This window comes from Apis dorsata, unplaced genomic scaffold, assembly GCF_000469605.1.
Source record: "Apis dorsata unplaced genomic scaffold, Apis dorsata 1.3 scaffold_527, whole genome shotgun sequence".
Lineage (NCBI taxonomy): Eukaryota > Metazoa > Arthropoda > Insecta > Hymenoptera > Apidae > Apis > Apis dorsata.
In genome coordinates, this window is record NW_006263750.1 from 955,400 (window position 1) to 977,386 (window position 21,987).

Here is a 21,987-nt window from a genome sequence, read left to right on the forward strand (position 1 = left end):
GCCATCGGAAAGTCCTTAAGCCGTCGGGTAATAAATGTAAGGATAATGAGGGGTTCCACGGCCAGTGGTGGGATTAGGGACCCAGATAAGAGCCGGTGCTCTCCTCCGAGACAATGCACCCCCTCTTCTTCGGACTTTGACGCAGCCGATATTCGATCGTGATATGTATTACCTTTCTTTCTACGCTTGTGTATGATCGTGCACACGCTATCGCGAGCTTGGATTTTGATTAATTTCGCTCGTGCAATTAAGCGTGATGACGCGTGACAAAAAAATATGTTAACGAGCATAGGTGTGAAGAAAGGGAGGGTGCGCGTTACTTTTGCTTATCTGATAGGGTGTACGATAATAAGGGAGCGCGCGAGGAATCGTTAAGCAGGCTGAATCGATCGGTTGGCCAAGGTTTGATAATTAGCGTAACGGCGTATGTAGGTCGAGTGGCGAAATCAACGGCGATTCCATGTGGATCACGTGTAACCGGTTAGACGTTTATCGATTCGTTTAGGGACGCCGTTACCGAATCGTAACCGGGTTAGATGTAACCCTGTAATGGATTCGATTTTAAGGCTATCTTTAGAGAGTCGATAGAATTGATTAAGAATCCTGGGGGTTGGAAAATGGAATTTCGACTGAAAGATTAATTGAAATCGTTCCCGGGGGAGGAAGTACAGGCTCCGAGCAACTGACCTGGGAGCGAAAACTCTGGTAAATCGTTGTAGGAACTATCCGCCCTTCCAGGCCGTGAACTCTTTTCCAGGTCTCGCCGGTGTCGGCAACGCCGTTACTTCTCGCCACCGGCCGGGACCTTTATGACACAATGACTTAATGGAAGTTTGCACATTACTCACGAGTTCCATGGCGATTATGTTGGACCATGGCGGGAAAGTTAGTCACGCAAGGTGAATACACATAGCGCGAGGAAGGGAGGGAGGGAGAAAGGACGTAACAGAAGCGGGGGAAGATGGATGCCCGTGTTTTGAGAAATTGAGGCTACGGCAACTGTCACGGCGAAATGAATTATACAAAATTCTATTGGTAAATTGGATCCCGTGGAGATAGGGAGCGATGGATAAAGAGAATCTTGATTTCATTCGTGATCAATTATTAAGAATAATAATGCCGCGCTTTAACGGATGTAACGTGAAAATAGGAATTTTTAGACAAGAAATTAAACGAAACGCGTAATATAATTATATACCTCGAAAACTTTTTGCCTTATCTTTTACCTATTTGATTTATATATTATTTTACAAAATAAAAATTAATAATTTTTTCGGAATCAAAGATCGTGTTAACGTTTACACGATGAAATATTGTATTATCACGCGATCACGGTGAAGGTCGTTAAACGATTATCAAAAGTCCAAGTTTAATCGAAACGATGAACGGGTAAATTCACGATTCCGTCCTTGCGGAAATGGGGCGACGACGGGCCATATACAGCCGTATCCCCCAATTACTTCGATTGCATTAATTAATTGCCTTAACGATAATCTTATTCCGTATTCAAATTGTTCCGCCATCCGACCCTTGTTATGCGATATCAAGTGGGCGAGAACTCGCATCGAATTGGATTAGGTCAATTCCCTTCCGCCCTCCGCCTTCCTCTTCCGCACCTCCTCTCCTCCTCGTCCACGGCTATCTCCCTCTATTTGGCGGGGCGCTCACCCTAGACTACGGTGCATTACGCGAAATCCAATTCCTTTGCCGGTAGCGTACGGTCCAGCCCCATAATATCCTCAACTACGCCGTCCACAGCCTCGTCCACGCGCGTTCCCCATGAATCGTAGATCGCGTTAACGATCCTACCATTGACCAGGAAATTGAGAATCCTTTACAGCTGTTAAGAGGGCTATAAGGGAGTCACAGGAGAGCGGGAGGGGGGGAAATTTAAACGGGAACCGAGGTGTTTTAGCTTTCATCGTATTCCCTCGAAATTGAAAGTTTCAAGATGGTTGAAAGTTTACGAGCACGGAGGTGTGAAATCAGATTTCAACTCATTTCGTGTACGTACAGCGGAGAGGAATATTCGTGGTTTTGTTTGATAGGGAATAAGCGCGATTTATTATGCTACATGGCATCAATTCTATTCGATTAAACGCTTTCTTAAGCACAAACTTTCACTCGAAATAGTTATTCTCGCTCGAAGAGAGAACTTCGAACTCGAATACCTGAATTCTCTATCACGACTCTATATCTCTATACGTTTTCTATTCATCCTCTCCACGAAGTTTCCAAACTTTCAAAACTCGATCTAAACGCTCTCTTCTTACGCATCTTCTCTAATTTCCCTCTCGAAAGCTTTTTCGCTTCGTTCGATTCCCCTCCTAAACCATCTTCGTTCTCCGCAACAGAAATCCTATCGCTATTCGAATTTAAATATTTTCCTCCATTATCATTTCCATACTTCCTTTTCTGTCTCTCATCCGATCGATTAGATTAAAAGATCAAGAACGAAATCCGTGTGCCGCGAAAAACAGGGGTCAGAAAGAAAGGGGAACAGAAGGTCGGTTCAATTAGGAAGATTATCAGGGCTTCGGGAAAGAAGATCGACCACCCGGTTGTCGCTAAGTATCGAACGCATAAACCCCGTCAAAAGCATCGAGCCGCCGAGGCGAGGCGAGGCGAGGGATGAGAAGAGGGTGGGCATCGGGCGATTAGTCAGAATTAGAAGGGCCATTAGTCACTATCTTCTCGCCGCCGCCGTTCTGATCGCCGTCGTGCGCTCGATGACCGAGCAACCGACTCGGATCTCGGCCATTGGCACGCAAATCTTGGATGAAATTACTTTACATTTTAATTAGCGGTCCAGGTTCCTCCTTCCCTGCCTTCCTCCGAACCACCACCGCGTCCGCCGTCTTCATCCTGATCCCAATCTATCGACTCGACGATCGGATTATACTCCGGAGAGCGGTTTTCGGCCTTCCTCGGCCGAGGGGGAGGGTCGAGGGCGACGACGACGACGACGTGGCAGGAAGATCTTGAAGATAGTAATAAATTGGACGTTAAGCGGCGAAAATTGGCCAATTAGAGTAGACGGCCGGCTTTTCCCGCCCCTAAAGTCTTTATAGGAGTAATCGAGCTCCCCGCGAAACGCGAATTAATTGGTCCTTCGGTGTCTCGTTCGAGAACTCGTCTCGAGGAAGAAGTCGATAGGTGTGCGTTGTTGTAAGTTTCCATTTTCTTGCGGGGGAATCGTTTATTATTTATGGAGATCGATTAAAAGGGAACTATCGTGCCTTCGATAATATTTTCGATAACGAAATTTCCTTTCGCAAGATTCCTGGATCCTGTTTTACTGCGAAGCTGGGTTGTTTTTCGAATTCAAGAAAAAAATTAACGTACAAAGTTTCATAAATTTTTTCTTTCTCTTGCAAGGAAAGCATCGAGCAAAGGGGAACATTCTTTTCGTCACGGATTCTTTAATTCCTATCTTGTGTGAAACTAAATCGTTCGAACGCGAGAAAAAATTAGAAATTCCATTGCGCGCAACCGGATACATAGCTGTTCAACGTGATTATTTTCAACCCACACGTGAAATCCACATTTCAAAAAACTTCACACGCGTTTCCACACACGATTCTCTATCGCAATTATCCTCCTCCTATTAACTATCAACGGTGAAAGGTAAATAGAGGGGAGGGGGATAGGAAAAATAGATCTAGCGTGGATAATGCGTTAATGATTTAATGACGAGCGATCAGGAGGCAGTAATGCGCACAAACGGGGCCAAATGCAAGTGCATACATACATGATAATGGGCAAACGGATTATTCTCTAATGCGGCCAGTTCAACGCGCATTTACCGTCTTCCCGCCCAATTCAATGTAACCACGGTATCGCCAAACGTGAACAGCCCAAATTATCAACCATTACACACCACAAAGAATCTCCAATCTTGTCGTTTCATCATCTTCACGCGATATATACTTTGCACGAGTTCGAAATACGTATGTCGCATGCGAGATCGGAGCAACGATTGAAAATCATCAGGTCGTGAAAAACTCTTACGCAGTGGTCCTAAAACTTTCAATAGGCAACGTTTCCAATCCTATTACTCGGAAAACAAGGTGGTCGAGTCGAGAAAGCTGCGTGCAACGGGGCTGTCGAGAGTTAATTTCGCCGTGCAATCGACCGATCCTGCTGTTTTCCCGCAAGGAGGGGATACTTTTCGCGCGGTGAATAAAAGGGCCACCACAACGCGTTGCTTCCAACGGGTCGAGGCGATCGTTGGTTTGCAAACGAAGTGACATTTTCGCGAAACGAAAACCACAGCATGCTCGATTACCGACGAAGGGAGTCTGGCGATGCAAACTCAGTTTAACTTGCTCGATTTTCCTCTCATTACTGACCGAGGCAAATTTCCTCGGTCTTTTTCTTCTTTTTTCCTCCCGCAAACTTTTGGCCACTGGTCCCGACGTTGATCGAGCGCGTGACACGAAATTTTGCGGCCGTGATCGCGTCGCTCGCAATTGTAACAAGGACGTACGTTGAAATTTCGTTGGAACGATGCTTTCGCTTCTGAAACCAGTTCTCGACTAATGGTGACAATGTTTCCTTCGATGTTTCTCGAAATTCGAGACGTAGATGTTTTGTTTCGGACAAAAGGATAGGAGATTGTGTTTTGATTCGTCATCGACGCTCTACTTCTCCGAATTTTAATTTAACGTGTTTATTTGTTATGGTTCGGAAACCAGTGTGAGTCATATTCTTCGAAAATAATGTACACACGGATTAAACATCTCTCCTCGTATCTCTTCGTTGTTCTTTTAGACGCTTCGATAATCAATATCAACTCGATTTTAATTTGTCAATTGAAAAGAAAAGAACGAAAGAGATTTTTAAATTAGTTTGGCCTTTAAAATTGTCCGTGTAAATTTTATGGTAATTAATTGATTACATCGGATCTTAATATCAATGATAGTCTGTTTTAAAAATTTATTTTGCGTATTCAAAGGAATTTAATTGAAATTTCAATTCATTAGTCAGTCTCTTAATTAAGGATAGGGAACGTTTCTGGGGCAAGCGCGCGTGTCGACAAATTAAAATTCGAGTTTTTAAGCGTAAGTTTTTCTCGCGGGACAAAGCTCGGTGGCCGTTTTTTAATGGAATGACACAAAAGCTTCGAGTCATTTGTTAGTCTAGACAACGAACGCTCTGTCTGAGGATGTGAAACATTCTGCAAATGCATTTTACTTTGTCCATTGTCGTTGGTGGCACGCGGCGAAGCTGTACAACTCTTTTTGCACGGGACCTGTGCATTTTCCTCTCATTACGTCGCATAAAACGTTTTCCGCGGAATCTATTTTGGCTTCTCCTTCCTACGTTTCCCACCGATAAAGCAATCTTTCGAGAAACTGTCTATTCCCGTTCCATTCTCCCCAAGGAAACTTTAATCGAACACTCGTGGAACAATTCATTTTCGTTTCAATTTTTATGCAAATTGATCCTAATTTCTCTTGCCAGTTCGTTTTAAAATGCTGGCTTCAAAGCTTTTACTAACAAGTGTATACACTCAGAAAGTATATTCTGAAATTAATTAAGTTCCAAAACTTTGGGATAAAATTTTGTCGATAAAAGTTTGTCTCTTATTTACACAATGTTAATATATTACGATATTAATTATACTTGATATTCGATCAATCAAGAAAAGGATTAAATTAGGCCAAACGGCTTAAAATCTTAATACTATATTTGAAAAAATATTTCGATCAAATTAATTTTATTTCACGATAAAAAAATGTAAAAGTTTAACTATTTAACATGCATTTTCATTGAAAATACGAAAATTTCACGTACGAAAATTAATAATAATCTTAATATTCGTCGCACGAAAGTATCAACGATTTCCTAAATTAATCCTATCTTAATTTTAACTTCGAAAAGAAAAATGAATCTCACTCGAGCGTATGAAAACTCGGATGGGAAACGGGCGCGAAAGTGTGGACGAACGAAAACGCAGTTCACGGCCGCAGTTCCATAATTTTCCCCTCGGCCACCTGTCCACGTTTACGTGGACGATTCGTGGCGTGCTACGTTCAAGTGGGCATGCACTGGTTTCCGTATTTTCATGTGTTGTGTTGCAACCACCACCAGTTCCACCAGTTCCACTCGCGCTGTAACGAGTCCTTATTCGGTGGGAACGGTGGAAAAGCATTGGAACGAAATTGGCGGAAATGGAGAAAAGGAGCGGACGAATCGATTTATCGGAGGATAGAGGGCAACCGTGTATGCACGTACGTCGGAATCCGTTAACGAGAATTCTATCTATGGAATTCCGCTGTTATTTCGTTTGAAACTCATCACGCGCCGATAGGATCACATTCTTTCGCGGTAATAGAAATCGAAGCACATATTGACCGTTCCTAATTCCGGCCGAGTGGCGGAGATCAAAAAACGGGTCGTACCGTTGATTAGAAAGTAAATGGAAAAGATCAGGGCTGGGAGGGGAGGGTTCAAGCTATCACGTATGGACGGATTACGGAAAATTTAACAGACGTTGTCCGTTGAGAGATTCGACGAATTCGAGTAAGTTTATCGCCGGATTTTTCGATGTCCGGGGGGATTATGATTCGATGTTTCACCGGTGTTAATTAAAACCGTATAAATCCGTGCAGGTGGATAAATTCGAGCACGAGTTTGATTGATCCGCCCCCGTTGAAAATTATATTTCACGGGGTAATAATCTTGTTAATCGTTATTAAATTCGCCAATGGCACTTTCGTTAATTATTTTAACATGAAGATAAGTATCGCGAGCGAGGGGCCGGTAATTAAACCGGGGAAATGAGATTCGTACGAGATAAGTTGAAACATCGTTGACCAGGATATTTAATGAATAGCGATTTCGATAAGTTGTGTCCGTATTTTCGAATCCTCCTCGGCTCAATTCTTCGATACGTATTCTGATGATCGGACGAAAGCGTGAGTATTTAATCGTTCCAGAGAGCCAGAATCATTTTTCAAGAAACGATAAATTAATATCTCTGCTTTTCCATCATCACCGATTCGAAATTAGATTCGCCTCATCATCTCAGTCATAAAATATCATCTGAGCTATGAAAATTCGCGGAAAATAAACGAAGCGACTTGACAAGTCGAGACACGCGGGTTTTGCGAGAGAGGAGCGAAGGAAGTATTTTGTATTAATTTGTATCGGTTTTGAACACGCTTATTTTAAAGGGAGAAGAAAAAAATTCGATATCCCTCGAGAAATAAAATGAAAACTTTTCCACGATTAGATATATCGTTAACGATGATTCGCGGATTTATACCTCGGTTTTAATCCACTCGAGATTACCAGCTAATTCAATATCTCGCAAACAGAGTTTATTTTTTCCTTTCGTCGAGGATGTAACAGGAAACTACATCTATTTTATCGCGTATAATATCGCAGTCGTTCGAGTAAGATCGTTAATTCGCATTGGCTAATTTACCTGAGTGGATTGATCAGGTAAATAGGATGATGGCCACGACGTATCCATCCAAGTAGAGAAAAAAAAAGAAAACCAATATCGAATCGATCACGCGAACGTCCGTTTATTTTTGCGATTTTAAGTAGGAGGAGATTGATCGTCACCGGTTGAGGTGGACCGGTTCGTTGAATCGTTGCCTCGATCTTGACGTCGAGCATCGATGTTATTGCTTCCTCTTGTTTCCACCAGAATTGTTTGCGAGAAATAAAGGTAGCGGGCTCGCCTTAGAATCGAAGAGAGCGCTTGCAGCGTTCGTTTATTGCGCGATCAATAATCGAGATCAATGAAACGAGAGATAAAGAGGTTCGCGATGTTTTATTCGTAGAATTCGAATCATGATTTTAAGAATTGTTTTTTTCCTCAACAATGTCGAATAAAATATTTTTATTATTCGTTGAAACTTCTTCTTTTTCCTTTTATCTTATCGAAACATTTCCTTCGTGAATGTTGTATATTGGTTCGAAAATTGACAATTAAGTCAATGATTAATTATCGAAGTTGGTTAATTAATTCGTCACAGGATAAATTTTTAAATTCGATCGATAAAAAGATTTTTGAACTATGTCTAACTAATTAATTCGAGTCACGAGCTTAATTGAATCATTTTCACGGAGAGTGTGATTTAAATTGATCGAATTCTCCAATTATAAAGAAGCGATTCGTACGGGGAAACGATGACGATGAAATTTCTGTGCGGTTATAATGTATATATATATCCCAACGAAAATAATTAATAAATGGAAGATTTATTATAGAAGCTCAGCTCGTATAATAATCAAATAACGCCGTTAACAACAAACGATATTTCATTATTTTTCAATTACATCTTAAAATTAACGATATTTTTAATTTTCTTCGCCGCGTGTTTCGACACAATATTTTAATCCAGTTTTCAAAATATCAGCGATCCGCTTGATAGCTGAAAGTACACCCCGGTTGAATAAGTGGGCAAAGCGTAATAACCCGATCCCAAAACGATCGGCCGCGACCGGGGTATAGATAACTTTTATCCCATCCAAGCGATTTATGGACGGTCGCATTAACCGCAGCGAAGTTGTTTAACGCGTTTTAAATAAAATCGAAACTGGCTACCTACACTGGCTAGCGCGCACGAGGCGAAACACCAGAGCAGATTTTCATCAGCAGATTACACCGTCGAACCTCTAGTTTTAATTATCGAGCTTTAATCTAATTTGCGCTCACTTCTTCCTCTCTCTCTCTCTCTTTCTCTTTGTCTGTCTCTCTCTCTTTTCCGCGAATCACGATGGAGAGAGGGATGACGGCGGTGATATACGCGGTGTCCACGGAGTTTCGAGGGACGAATGAAACTTCGTAAAAGTTCATTTATTTTTCTATACGAACGCTGAGAGTGGCGCTGATTTATGACGCGTGTCCGGCTCGCCCGTATCCGCGGATAATGAAAAATCCCTGGCAGAAATCTGCATTTATTTATTTCCCCACCGCCATGTATATTCTTTGATAAAAAGCGCGTATTCTATGGCACCGCGTAGAACACACGGGGGCCACGATCCGTGCAAGTCAAACGTAGGAACCGGGGGCGCGATGATTTTTTATCGTAGCCGAGTAATATTTTTCCAAACCAACGTGATTTGTAAGGGGTTCGAGCGATTCTTTTGACAAATTTTCAATACTATATCTCTTCAATTCGCAGCATCTATATTTCATTTCGTACGTAGCTATGCGGACACGTGGTTAAATCCTTCGGAATTATTTTTTTTTTTACAATTTTTCTTACAAAGGATAACGAAAAAATTTTATTACACGAGCACGAGTGTGCGAGATGGCGTTAAATGATCATCGAAATAAAAATTATACGTCTATTTGTCTCTGTCCTTGCGCTTAACACCTCAAAAATGTTCAACCAACGATTTATTTCTCAAAAATCGGATTACGAAGTCCTCCCAACTTTTCTTTCGCTGCATTCACTTTGGGGAGCGAACAAATTGGATCTGAATAAATATTAACAACTGCTGATAAACAGCTTGATATAATTTATTAACCAAAGAACAGAGACAAAGAGAAGAGACAGTCGAAGGAAAGCAGCCATTTAACGCAGCTTCCAATTCTTAAGGCACTAGTTATCGTGGAACGAAAGAGGAATACGAGGAAATATGTTTTCACAACAACGGTTGAAAATTTCTAAAAAAAATTTGCGAATTAAGAATTGTCGACTGTGACATATAATTTTTCACGTGTTGCTTGTCGATTGATTTCAAGTTACTTCTCGAGCGTTCTTATTTTAACCATTAATTCAACAACGATCATTCGGCGACTTTATTATCTCATTATGCTTAATGGATATCAAATTTGACCGTGGTGGCCATTAGCGGAGAAGTTAAGCTCAAGTCTATTAACGCACCGACATTCACGCCGCCGTCTCTATCACAGGAGTGGAAATCCTGGTATATAGGCGAGGACACGGTCCGTCGTTTGGAGTTTCGCGTTGGTGAATTTTCGAACCGATGAAGATGGGGCGAGAATGCGAGATGGAAACGGGCGGGAAAGAGGAAGAGGATGACGAGTGGAACGAGAGGACACGAGGAAGAAAGATGCCTGCGAGGGACGAGGAGAAAGGTAATAAGAAGGAGAGAGAGAGAGAGAGGCGGAGACAGCGAGAAAGAGAGACGAGATGAAAACTTTTATCGACTGACAAGCAACCACGGCCAAAGCCGTTAATGGCTACTCAAATATGCGCCCTTGCAGGGGTACTTATACATTGTGGCTTTCCAACTTCATTTTCCGAAAGTTCCAGCCGTCTGAGGGCTTCAATTTCGAAACGCGTTTCATTATTTACAAATGACCACCGCGCGAGAATTTTTCACTCTCGATTCTTCAACGACACGAAGAGTTTTCATTTATTGCCCTCGCGAAAAAGGAAGGCGGAGCACGACGTTAACAAAAACCGTTCACCACCGTGGCTGAATTTCAATTTCAATTCAATTCAAAACATCTCATCGAGTTCTCGCTGCAAAGATTCTGCAAAGATTCGACGGGCCAACCTGTTGTCGATCCGCAACGAAATACTTTCACCGTGTCGGTCGTCACATGCCTCGTTTCCTGGCATTTTCATCGCGGCCGCGCTCCCCAAATCGGTCAACCGGCACCGTGGGCCGAGAGTACGAGCAATTAGTAATCGGTACCGGGCAATTACCGCTGCAAAGAACGAGCGCCGGAATACCGTTTCAGTCGTGCGCTCTCTCCCGCCCGATAAATCTTGGCCAGCGTGCAATTAATCGGGCGCGAGGCATTCGAAACACAGAGCCCGCTCGGTATCTGGTTGACCCTTGGTCACCGACGTACGAACCGATGCCGTCTTTCCTCTCCGCGCCATGTTGTATATGGTAGCGAGCATTATGGTATGGCCGAGGCCTCTACACTCTTTCATTCTCTCTACCTCTTTCCTCGAGCTAGCGAACTTTGTTCCATTTCCCTTTTCATTCTTCTCCCGGTCGCCGTCTCTCCGTTTTTGTTTCCTGAAGGACGCAACAGTCAGAGAGAGAGAGAGAGAGAGAGAGAGAGATGGTCGTCTCTGATTTCTTCTTCTTCTTCTTGTTCTTCTTCTTCTATCTCTCGATTCTCTTTTTTGTCCGCGCTTCTTCCCGTTCTCGGATTATGTCGATGGTAGCCCGAAGAGAGGCAGGATCCAGGCCGGCTGGTGAACATAATAACAACCACCAATTAAAATACCTTATTACGGCGGGACAATACGGGGCCGGCCAGGCAGGATTTTAAGGAGCGAAAGGCGTAATCCCTAACGAGAGAGAATCCTCCGGTTGCGGATTGAATTTCATCGTGCCGAAGAAGGAGAAGTTCGTCCGTGGAAATGGTGGATCATCGGTGGGACGTTATGGGAATCCCTCCCTTGTCAACACACGGATTAAACACAAATTTCCCATTAAGGATGCCGTTCTTTTTCCTTTCCTTTCTTCTTCCCTCGCGTTTCTTTTTCGCGTGCGAGATTAAGAGAATGAAGGACAGCTTTTAATAGATATATAGGAATAGGAATCGAAGAATGGAATCGTCCTCGTGGAATCCATCTGAAGTTGAAAGATATTACCAATTTATTTTATACACAAAACAGGAGCAATGTATTAGAAATCGATCTTAGATGAAAAAAAAAAAANNNAGGTATACGTTTTCGTTATATTTTAAACGTTTGCAATGCTTGGACACGCGTTNCGCAAAAGTTCACGGTTATGTTCCGTAGTAGTAACCAAACGAGAAAACAAAAACGAAGAGAGAGAGAGAAAAATACCGTGCAAAAAACGGTGAAACAATATCGTCAGAATAACAAGCATCACCGACCGGAGGATTAATCCCCGGTTGAAAGGGAAGCACGTAACTGCGGATTAAATTGGCCAGCTGCGAAGGAGAGGCTCAGAAAGCGCGTCGGCCCGTCGTTCTGTCGATAAATAAATTAGCGAAAGGTAGCAGCCACCACGGTCCCGTCCAATTAGGAACGGGCCGTCGAATAAAAATCGTCGGGATCCCGCTTTCGAAACTTTCCCTCCACCAATCGTTTCGCGATTCCGACCCCTCCTCCTCTTTTACGATTTTTGAATCGTCGCCACTTTGGTTGCCAACGCGCCCTATCAGGATTATCCTTCGCCGATTTACGATATCCTTCTCTCTTTCTCTCTCTCCATCGATTTCTTTTTTCTTTTCTTTTTTTTTCTTCTCCCTTTAAACGGGCATCCGAGCACCATCCAGATGATTCGCCCCCTCCCCTCGATCTTTCGACACAGAACCTGTGTTTACGAACGACTTTAACGTTGGAGAAGCGCGAAATAGGAAATTGCCGATTTACGCAATCGTTACGGGAAGAACCGGCCTATTTCCAAGGGGAATACGTACATGCGGTTTCGTTCCTATCCTCTTTTATGGAGGAGGCGTGTTGTTGCAAAAGTTTCAGATTGGAAATTTAAGATCGTACTCGTTGGGAGTAGCGAATCGGGGAGAGGAGGGGTGGAGATCGAAGCTGTAAAATTTGATTTCATTTTTATTAAGAACCGGTTACACCGGATTCCTCCGCGCCGTTTCGCGCTCGATTCGGTTGTTCTTGAAATCACATTACTTGAAAATTGGACAGGTTTTCGCTCGCGAGGAGGGATTTTTTTCTTTTTTTTTTTTTTTTTTTTTTTTTTTTTTTTTTCTTTTTCGATCGCGTTATCAACTCCCGTGGAACGGCCGCACGGATATTTAGATTAAGTTAATTTCGGAGGAACGATATTCGAAACGATAGTTTGATGAGACCATTACAACGATCATTCCGGAATGGAGTCAACCATGAGCCGTTAATTGTCCCGAGAATTCGTTAAAGAATCGAATCCTTTTTTGTCGCATTCCAGGATCGGCGCCGCTGTCCTTGTCGGCTAATAAAATTCCCCTACCTTATAATCCGCCAAAAGAAACAAAGGAGCGAACGTTGACGCGATATGCAAACGGGTATACCCGGGTGAAACGAGATTTCCTTTTGAAATTTCTATCCGACGCATTGTGAACGTATGAACGCTGTTTTTCAACGTTCATGTCCATTAAACTGGAATAATTAATTAGATTTTGCTTGTGTGTCTTGATCTCGAATCAAAACGATTCTAGAAGTAACGAGAAAACAACGGAAGTAATTATTTTCGTAGAATCTTCTCAATGTTTCTAGGTTGTTTCTTTTTCAAGGTTGTTCAAGTTGAATATTCATGAATCTACACACTGCATAAGTAATGAATTTATTCTCTCTCTCTCTCTCTCTTTCTTTTTTGTTATAAGTTTAATTCTTCTTCTCTCAAATTATAATTTCTTTTTCTTATTTAATTAATCGATTCCTAGGAAGAATTGCATTTTTTAGAAATAAAATAATTTTTATTTGAATTGTTGGAATTTCATATCGAATGTTATCGATATCAAATGTTTATTTCAAAAAGTCAAGAATATTTGATCGCTTTTCATTGAATTCGACTTGTCATCGATCGTTTAACCAAATCGAAAGGTTGTTCTCGATTATCAATTAGCTAGATAAAACGTTGAACTAGCAGCTTATTGCGTTGAACGGGTAATATTTGTTACAATTATAACGGAGGGAAGTTGAACGGTTGTGTACGCCTTCCAACGTGCAAACTTCAACGATAGAACGCACGTTCCAACGATACACACGTGCGTGCTGATATGACTCCATTCGCTCGTTTGCTTAGTTAATATTAACGCTATTAAGCTCATCCGCGATAGGATATCGCGTCCACGCCACTTGGCCGCCTCGTTTATGCAGCTCGGCTAATTTGAATGAGAGTACGCCTCCATTCTCTGCCTCCAGTTAAAAACCGTGCGTCATAATTAGTCCTTCTTTCCTTCGCGATAACGCAAACGAGAACGGGCCTTACTCCATATACGTTGAACAATTTTTTTTATTGTTATTATTTTTTAAAATGAATTTTTTCCCTTTCCTCGAGTTAATTAAGAGGAAAGAGTATTGACCGAACCGGGAAAGGAAAAAATAATAATATCATTATTAAGTTTTATTAATGAAATTATCGATACTCGTTATTTTGAATAATTAAAAGCAAAGAAGGTAATTCAATTTGCTCTAATGTATTACATTAACGACCCGTGTCAATCAAATCTCTGTTAAATATCCCTCCGCCAATTTCCTATCTTCCATCAAATTGCTTAATAAACGTCGATAAATAATCGTGTACCAAATTTTCACGATCACGTTTTTAATCAAGCCTCCTCCAAGCGATATTCGCGAGGCCGTCTCGGCCAAAAAAAGGAACAGCGGCTTAAGTGCCATCGAGAGAGGCTTTCCTTCGTTCCTTCTTTTCAATTATTCCGCCCGTTTCCTTATAAAACGTCCTTATAAACCACGGCCCCCTTTTTAACATTTTCTCTTTAATGTTCACTCGATAAATCAATTAATAACCGAACTTTTTTTTTCCCCTCCTTTTCTGTTACAGGTGAGTAAGCAGCACCGATTATCACTTTTTCTCCCCGACAACGAGTAATTAAGTCCGTGTACCAGTTTACCTCCGTCCTCGTCGCGTCCTTTAGCACGTAAGTAGCGCAGCACCATCCTTATTAACGCCGTCATTAAAGAGTGGAGGGGCATTAAGGCGTCGACAAAATGGCGAGGCGTATCAATAATGAACCCGCTTTTCGGGTTGAGAGACTTTGAACAAGGAAAAATAATCTTCGTTAACGCGACGACCTCTCATTTTTACTACAAAAAAAAAAATCTTGTCGTAAATTAATTGCCCGGGACAGAACAATAAACACTGTATCATAATTTTTTAAAGGCTGTAAAAAGAAAAAAGAAAAAAGAAAAAGAAGAGAGAAAAATGCTCTCGACCTACCTTGAAGAAAATATTTACGCGGGACAAATTATGCGATACTCTTAAACTTGTGAATATATTATGAATACAATGAAATTTAAAAAAAAAGATAGAATTTTAAGAAGCGAGAAACGTTCCAAGAGATCAAACAATATATAAAAGAAAACGTATAAAACTTTCTTATCCACCATTTATCTATTAATCCCCCAATTCATCGTCTTACTTTTCAAGAAGAAAACTATCAAAACGTTACTTTACCCCTTGCCCGGAAAATGGAGTCGAACGGAGCGGCAGCAGAGGGAATTATCGAATGAGGCGTGTCGGGCACGATCGACGCGCCGTTTCGCGGAATCGGTGATTAGAGGTGTGTAATTAGTATTCGTGAACGATTAGCCGGTTCTATCGGTCACTACCGGACTCTTGCGCTCCCGCGAGCATTGCGTGGCAGCCCGATACGATCGTATTGGACGCGAATTGCCGCGATTAGAGCGGTTGCAGGAGATTAACGGACGTAGAGAAAAGACCACGCCTTGGCTGCGAATTGGCCCGGGGGGCAATCGTTGTTCGGCCCTGTCTCGACTTCCCTTTGATCGATAACCGATCCGAGCCGCGTTACGCCTGCGGATCCGGCCGCGGGAAAAGCGCACGATTAACCACGGCCCGCACGGTTTCGCAATGTCGTCTTGTTTGCGCATTCCGTCTGTCGGCGGGGGTGATTTGTGGATCTATCCGTATCTCGAATCGGTTAAGATCGTGCCGGTTATCGTGATTATTTTGTTGCGTTTTACCGTCGTTTCGTAATTTCGCGTGCGTTTTATTTTGTATCGAAGTATTGAAACGTGACACTTGGGAATCGGGATGGAGAAGAAATAATAATAAAATGTGTACGTAGAATTGTATGATTAATTATTGTGTTTAAAGGGGAAATTATTTGTGCATTAAATAAAATGGGATATAGTGTATTTATGGAATTTGTATTCATTATTGAGAAATGTCAAAATTGAAGTGATGAATTATTGACGGGTTAACGATTATCAAAGAACGTTGGGTCCGATAATAAATGAAACTCGTACCGTTCGGGCTTATGATTATTAATAAATACAAATGTTCGATCTATTGTTAAAAATATCGATAATCGGATTTATAATTGGTAAAAAGTAGTGCAACAACGATTTCAATTCGTAAATAAAGTTTTCGATTTATTGAATCGACGAGAAGAGAAATGACGTTTTTTTTTTTAAATCTACTTTTAAATTAATTCCCTTAATTAACCAATTAATACGAAGCAGTAAAATAATATTTGATGTAAACGGAATTTTTACAATGATAAAAAACAATGGACCGAAACAATGGACTAATATTTCAAATAACAGAATATGTAGTTTTTACAAGGGGGACTATAGCTAAATTAAATTCCAGAGGCAAAGTTTAAAAATTATTCCACTTTATATATATATATATATATATAAATATATATATACCCCTCGTTGATTTTTGGCAAAGCTATCTTTTACTCTCGAATTATTATCCCCTCGTATAAAAAAAGAAAATTATATATTTAAGATATTCTTATTCCTCTCTAAGTAACACAAATATTAACAACTGAATTAACTTCCGGCCATTCGTTTTAAATAGGTGAATCCTCGTAATAACGTACAAGCACGAGGATAATTTTGTATCTTATCTTACATCGATTAACATATTTTCCAACAATTTGCATAACCACCTATTAATTTTATCCTCATTTACCCTCAACATTATCGCAACAATATGCCAACTACACGTAACACGTATTCACGCCTCGATGCTTCCCGAATGCTTCGTAAAACGCGCATCTTCCTCCCTTCATCTCTCACTTTCGCGAATAAATAACGCGATCACGCGATAATTCGAAACCGATCTCGTGTCAACGGTGCTCACCAACTTTCGAGATCAAGCCAAAGTCAAAGGCGGCCAAAGAAATAAAACGAAAGCACGAAAGCGGGGGCGTAAAAACGGTCTTCCACGAAACAGGTTCCAACAACTTCGAAACTTTTTTTTCTTTTCCCTCCCCCCCTCCCCCCTCGAGCTCGCCCTCAGAGAGCTGGCCGCTCCGCGGACGTCCCAAGGATCGTGGCAAAAACAATATTTATCGTCCCTACTCCCCCCCTCCCCTCCCCTCTCTCTTCTCCTTCGATCACTCCCGCCCTTCCGGTCGTGACACCCGGCCCACAGACTCGACTCACGGACCCCCGTGATTGATTAACGATCGTCCCTTGCATAAAACTACCATCCGCGTGGTAGAAGCTCCCCCTCCCCCCTCCCCTCACTCCTCGATCGTTCGATCACGTTTCACCACGCGCGCCGACGGATAATCGACTCTCTCTTCGTTCTGCCTCTTCATATTTTCCGTGTACGTGTACCAGCCTCTCCCCCCTCTCGACATCGACGCTTTCTTGGTCGACCAAGGAGACCGCAACGTTTCATCGTTGTGCCTGTGATCTGACGACACGGATTGCATTAGCAATAAAAGTCGCATACTGGTGATCGGGGCCGGTCAACCGTCTTTAAAGGGGCGCGAAAAACTTGCCCCTCTCCCTCCCCCTTTACGGCTAATGTCCTCCATATTGGTAGGCGAAACGATCTCGGGTCTCGGGTTTCGTTCTTTCGAGGAGACACGCGGAGCTGTGCACGCGATTCGTAGATCGATTCCTTCTTCTTTTCCCGTGTCCGCGTTGCGAGAAAAGTTTGTTCTTGTTGGGTTCGGGTGGCAAATAATTAACATCGAGGTTTCTCCGTTTATGAGGATTCTCACTGATGGATATCTCAGGAATTTCTGCATTTCGTAAAATTTTGTTCGAACGAATTATTATTATTAGCGATCGATTGATAAATATTAATCTGGTAACGAAGTTTTGAAAATATCATGTAATGAATTTTCTTTGATAAAGATATCTTTTTGTAAATTTTCCGCGCGAATTTCGATATACGCTTGCGTACAAGGAAAATCCACTTTTTCTCTGTGGCTATTATTTATATGAAAAGCGAACAATTTATCAAACCGTGGATGGCGATATTTTGCCTTATTATCGCACGCTCAATTAATTATCGATCGTTATTTCGTGGTAAAACAATGGGTAAAGCCGCACGTCTATTGCAGCTGCGCCGATCCTGCGGCTTGACGTAGATTATCCTAAGACGTTGGTGTTGTGATGCACCGCGGTGCACGCATTAGCCTGAGAGGACTATTATGCGTACGCGAGTCAATAGATCGCGATTCGCATTATAGGTATACGGGCGTAGGCGTTGACGGACCAAAGGATTTATCGAATCGATCGGCCGCCTATAATCTGGAATATCATTTGATTCCGGCCATTGAGCGTATAACACACCCCCGTGTTATATTCCCCGTGAATACTCATTGGCCATAGTTAATTTGAAATGCAAAATCTTCTTGAGAACACTCGAGGACACTTTACCCTCCATCGATTGCGTTCACCGTGTAATTCGATTCGGTCGTTTATTGTGGCGGTAGTTTGAGCGGATGCCGCGAGAGATCGATTAAATGTTTCTTCGCGCTTTAATTAGTTTACCAAACTTTTCGTTAAATGTTGTTTTCGTTAATTAAATTTTAACTCAGTTTTTGATAGTACGCTTTGAAACTTGTAATAGAATTAAAGTAATTATCAGGCTGCGGATTCTTTCGTAATTAAAACGTGTGAACAATATCCAACAAATATATCCGGGAAATATGCAAAATATTGAAGTATATATTAAATCACGTTCTTATATACCTTACAACAACTGACGCGTTGCATTAATGGAAAACGAAAGTTTCGTGTAAAACATGCGAGAAGAAGTTTTCGAAACAAAGAAAAAAAGAAAATATTGGAATAACGAAATCTTCTGAATCGAAAGACGATAAAGGATGGAAGAAAAAAGATGTGGAAAAAGTAGAATATTTCCAAGCCGAAAGAAATAAGGATCCAATAGAATCAGACAAAATCACGGATCGCTACGATAGGACGTGATATAGGGGACGCGATGTCGAAGATTTGAACATCGGCAAAGATTTTTTGATTGCCGAGGGAAAAAATGTCGTCCTCGTATCGCGAGAGTTCTTCCTCAGTGAATCGATCCCCCGTTTCAACTAACTCGAAAATATTACGTATCGTTTCACGATGCTTTCCTTCTGATTCCCGATAACCTCGTCAGTTAAATGAGAAACGTACACATTCATCGACAATCACAAAGATTGAATACGAAGGAAAAATCTCGGTCTCCTCCACGGTCCCAAATGCATCACATCTCACCACGAAATCGTGTAATGTATCCTCTTCGTTTCCTTCTCCGTTTCAAAATTCCGCGCGCAACTATGTAAAGTTAAACAACATTCAAAACCAAATTTAATTAGCTCCCTATGTTTCGTGTTTCACTCCCCAGACAATTTATCTATTCGAAATTTATCCTCGCATATTCGAGATGGACGTATATCAGTTTCGTACATTTCGTACAACTTCCATTCGTGTTGTTATATTCGTGTCCATGAAAAAAAAAAATCTACCAGTATATTCCTAAATCCCACGTTTTCCTCCCAGCTATCCCGAAATACGACGGCCATTCATCGTTATATCATTAGCCCAGGAGGCAAACCAGGCGGTAGTATTTTCACGAGATCCGGTAGCCTCTCTGTTTGCGGTTGTTTCCCCCAAAAAAGGTAGAACCGGCACCAGCCGATTTCGTAAAAATAATTAACATCAGCAGGTTTAGTTCGGCTCTCTTTCTCTCTCTCTCTCTCTCTCTCTCTTTCTCTCCCTCTCTCTCTCCCTCTCTCCGGCGATCCCCGACCTGATCGTGGCGGTCTAAACACGGCCCTTGTTAAAGCACGTGGTCTTGTAACCGAACGTAACATATCCACCGAGCAAAGCATTGTTCCACGAGGGTGGGAATTTCTTTTTCCCCTTCTGCCTACCCTGCGCGCGTGTATATATCTCTACCGTGGATATAAAACTCTCCAACACCCGGAAACCGTCGTCGTGAGCCTGGCTAATTAGGCGAAATACCCCGGGTTCAACCGGGTGGAATATCAGCCCCGATGAAAAAGAATACGCGCGGTTGAACCGCGCACAGAAGAAAGCAACGGTGTTTAGCGGCCAAGTTTCAAACGCAAGGGGGGCGAGATATCATGGGATATCTAAAAATGGGGTGGGTAAAAAGCTTTCTTACGCCGCGCGTAAAACAACTGTACGCCAAGGCGTTTATTGAATATAAGAAGAGCACTTTGTGGAAGTGCGTGTTGCTCAAGGATTTCACTTTCTTCTTCTTCTTCTTCTTTTTCTTGTTTCTTTTTTTTTTTTTTAAGAGGAAGTTACGTAGTTAAGAGAAAAAATTAATAGATATTTTTGTTTATAACAATTGATATTAAAGTCATCTTGATTTATTCATAAGATCCTTCTATACAAAACGTTTTCTTCTCATTGACCGGTTACCAAATTATTCCTCTTATAAAATCTTCTCTTCTTCATTGATATTTAATCTTCACGAACAAATCACAATTCATCCTATTCTAATGGATCGAAAACACTATCGAAATCGATAATCTTTTTCCACGAGGGGGGAAGCGTGTCTCGCGAGTGTTGATCAGATTATCGAAAACTCGGGAAATTCCGATAATTATCTAATCTTCCGCAACTTCTTCGACACGAAATCCACCCCGTCGAAAGTTTCGTCACGAAAACCCGTGAACGTAGATCCTGTCGATCGATAATACTTCCATGGGTTTGCTTCGATCCATCCATTATGCATGACCGCCGCGGAAATTTCTGTTTGCGCTGCTCGTGTCATCCACGCGGATGCATCCGCGCTCCTCCTCGTCTTAACAACATTGTCTACCGGCGTATATACTCGACGGGTGCGTCTCGTCTTCCGGCGACGAGAGTTGGAGCTAATAGCGGTAATTGTCGATTCCTTTATCAGCTCATTATCATCGATTATCATCGATCAACGGCGGTCGAGGGTTCGATGTAGCAGCGAACGAGCGACGGGCCGCTTGTTCGCGCCCGTAAAGGGCTGCGCGTTAAGGCCCAGCTCGGTGTATCGAATTTAAAAACATTTAAATTCCATAAATATCCAACGAAACGTTGAATAAGGGATGCGGAAAAGTCTCGTGGCTCCCAAGCCGCCTGGGAAGACGACCGGGCCACAGATAACGCTTGATAGAGCGAGCTGCTGCATAAACTAAAAGGAACGGCAAGTTTCGATAACGCCAACGAGATAGCCGAACGCAATCTTATCGTGGGAACGGGAATGTTTCCTTCCTTCTGATAAAAAGTGTTGATAATCTTTTTTTTTATGGAATTGAATTTTTTTATTTAACGACTCTTCTTCTTTTTTTTTTCTTTTATTATTTTGATCGATCGAATTATTCGCTTATTTAAAACCGAGATTAGGTGATATCATTTGTTAATAATAAAGATGCGTATGTTTCAATTATTAATTATTCGGGGAGAGGATTAACAAATTTTTCATCAAATTCGCAAACAAATCCGAGACCCGTCACGAATTTCGTTGGCCGACCGATGAATCACGGCGGGCACGTTAACGAGACGCGTAAAATATTAAATAAAACGTGGGCGAGAGCGGGTGGAAAACGAACGACACGGTTTGTAACAACGCGGGGGATGAAATCGATGAAACAGCATTGTCGCGCTAATGAGAATTTATACGATTTAAAGGGAGAAGCCGAAAAGTGGCGGCTGGCCATTTTCGAGCGAAAAACGTTCCGAGCCCTGTCCTGTAGGGAGGGAAGGGGAGGGCAAGTCGTACGATTTTAATCCGAACGTTATTCGACGTTTATGCATAGTAATTCCGCCCGTTGATACACAAAAATCCTGGTCGACGGTCCAGTTTAATTCCCCGTGGACCGGTGTCGAAACGTTTACGATTGTTCGAATTGGCTTTTCGGGAAGACAGGCGAAGTCGATAGAAAACTCTGTGAACGCCACGTAGACGTTATCGTTGTCGATCGAAGGGGGAGGGTCCATAACCGTGTCATGAATTCGTTATCTCGCGCGACCCGTCACCAGATATTAATGGAGAAATCGCGAACCCCGCCACGTTGGAAATATGGAAGCGTGGAAAAGGATGACGGCGAAAAAAAAAAGAAAAAAAAAAAAGGAAAGGTCAATATATCGA

The 21,987-nt window shown here is 42.1% G+C and overlaps 2 long non-coding RNA genes across 4 annotated transcripts in view; one reads left to right on the forward strand and one right to left on the reverse strand.

Annotated features, from left to right (window-relative positions):
• The window catches only part of LOC116186254, a 441,761-nt gene that overhangs the window by 255,007 nt on the left and 164,767 nt on the right, over window positions 1-21,987 (forward strand). The window contains exon 3 of one of the 3 annotated variants that reach the window (XR_004151213.1): window positions 14,440-14,536. The exons of the other annotated variants lie outside the window; for them this stretch is intronic. This is a non-coding gene — a long non-coding RNA (uncharacterized LOC116186254). The remainder of the gene's footprint in view (window positions 1-14,439; window positions 14,537-21,987) is intronic. 3 annotated transcript variants of the gene reach the window in all.
• The window catches only part of LOC116186255, a 19,882-nt gene continuing 8,784 nt past the window's right edge, over window positions 10,890-21,987 (reverse strand). The window contains exons 3-4 of the long non-coding RNA XR_004151214.1: window positions 14,510-14,702; window positions 10,890-11,147 (exon numbers count right to left, since the gene is read on the reverse strand). This is a non-coding gene — a long non-coding RNA (uncharacterized LOC116186255). The remainder of the gene's footprint in view (window positions 11,148-14,509; window positions 14,703-21,987) is intronic.